Source organism: Gavialis gangeticus, unplaced genomic scaffold (assembly GCF_001723915.1).
Source record: "Gavialis gangeticus isolate Ggan-Ray unplaced genomic scaffold, GavGan_comp1, whole genome shotgun sequence".
Classification (NCBI taxonomy): domain Eukaryota; kingdom Metazoa; phylum Chordata; order Crocodylia; family Gavialidae; genus Gavialis; species Gavialis gangeticus.
In genome coordinates, this window is record NW_017729028.1 from 28,031,697 (window position 1) to 28,033,831 (window position 2,135).

The window sequence follows — 2,135 nt, forward strand, 5'->3', positions numbered from 1 at the left end:
GGGTCCCACATTACCCGGCGCCTTCTTCATCCTCCCAATTTGATCCAGGCACCGCGCCTGAGAGTGCCTGTGAACCGCTGCAGGGACAGCGTCGCCCTCGGAGCCCCAGGGCCGTTCCAGCGCAGCGCCAGGGGCTCAGCACAGGGGCAGAGAGGCCCGCAGACCATACTGCCGCCCAGTCTCCAGGTCCTGCGTGGTAACCTGTCACCATGGCCTCAGGGCATCATCCAGCAGCCCCCTCCCTGGGCATGGGCTGGGCAGAGCAGGGGCCATGCTGAGGTTTTGGGCACCTTGGCCCCGACCTTGCCAGGTCCTTCCTCAGACCAGGAACGCAGGAGGTTGCCTGCTCTGCCAGCAGGGGGTGCCGTGCTTCGTGGCACTGGCATGTGCAGGATGGCCACGGTGCGCCAGAAGAGCTTGGAGTTGCTGACCCACAGTCCACAGCGCAGTTGCGCAGGATCCTGCCCTCGAGGCCCCGGTGCTGAGGATCCACTTGGTGCCGAGCTCCCGCTGGAGCTTCTGCAGGGTGCGGAGCAGCCAGCTCACACGAGCAGTGGCCACGGTTCCACCACGAGGAGCCACGGGCCTGAAGCCCACCCCCGGGGCACTGCCGGCCCAGCCCCCGCCGGTCTGTGGCACCCTAGACATGGCTCTGCCTGGGAAGAGGAGTCGGGGTTTGCCGCTGCAGCTGAGCCATCAGCGTCTCTCTGGTCCCGTGGGGAGACTCTGCACAGAGCCTTGCACGGCCCTGGGTTGAAGCCCCTCGCCCTGCCCTGCATCCCCCGCTGTGCTGCAGGAGCCCGGTCCTGCTCCTTGCCAGGAGGTGCTGGCTTGCTGGGGCACGCGACAGCGCCTGCACGTTGGGCGTCTTCTTCTTCACCAGAGCCACCAGCTCCTCCACCTCGCCCAGGTCATCTTGGAGTGAGACGGTGGCGTCAGGGGCACTCGCGGGCTCTCCCAGGAGCTGCACAGGAGCAGAAGCGGGGGGGGTACACCAGTGCATGCTGCACCCCGCTGCCCCCACCCAGCCGCCAGTCAGGGGTCAGACTCTACGGCAATGGGCTCAGTCCATGGGCAAGGTGCCCAGGCCGGGGGCCAATGCCGGGGCCGCCCGCGCTGGAGCTGCCCGTGGTGCGCAGCGTGGCCCCGGGCCCCATGCTGACTCAGCGCCACGGGCTCGTTAGCTAAGGGGGCCGCACTGCCAGGCGTGGTGCAGTGCCTGCCGCGTGCCAGGAATTTAATGAGCTTGCAAGGGCCAAGGGAGGCCTCTCTGGGCCTGACGCCTCCTCTCCAGGGCCCCGGGCTGGGCTGAGCAGAGTGGGGCTGGCAGGGAGGGAGGAAGCCGGAGCCAGGGGCTGGACCGGCACCAGAGGTGGATGAGGCGCTGTGGACGGGCAGGGCAGGGGTCTCAGGCGCTCCCCTGCCCATGCCTGTGTCCTCCCCAGCAGGAAGGTGAGCCGAGCATCTCGGGCTCGGTCGCTCTCCCTCCCTCGGTCTCCAGGCCGGCAGCAGGGACCCTGTGCTCAACCGGCCAACAGCCCTCACCTCCCCCTGGCCAGCCGGCGCGCGGGCTGCCGGGAAGGCTCCCGGACACCTCAGGGCATGTTTCCTCGGTGTCCTGGGCGCGCGTCCCAGGGCGGAGCACCCCTGGGCAGTAGCCGCCGGCGAGCTCCCCCAGTTTGCGAGCCGGTGGGTGCTGTCCGGGGTCTCTGCTCGGTGTCCCCCGGGGGAGCGCTCGTTTTGGCCCTATGACCCGCACGGGCACGCCCTGTTTTCTCTTTTGTTGTCCCCCATAATTTATTGGTGTTTTTAAGGTGCTGGTCGCCCTACCCAGTGGCAGCCCTGTGGCAGTTTTAGGCTTTTAGTTTTTTATGCTTTTACGCTTTTAGCTTTTAGCCTTTTAGAAAACTGCCAGGAAGACGAGTGCCAGATGCCAACGAGCTACCCGTTTCCAGACTGTTTTTAGTTGATGTCTTCTGGTGCTGGTCGTCCCTCGCCGCAGCGACACGCCTACCGACGACAGCGACCAGCGGGACCCACCCTCCGGGGGTGGTTTTAACATCAGTTCTGTCCCCGCACCTCACTGGGGGTGCGGGGTGCACGTTCACCGCCGGCCGCCATCCGCGGGCGACCCA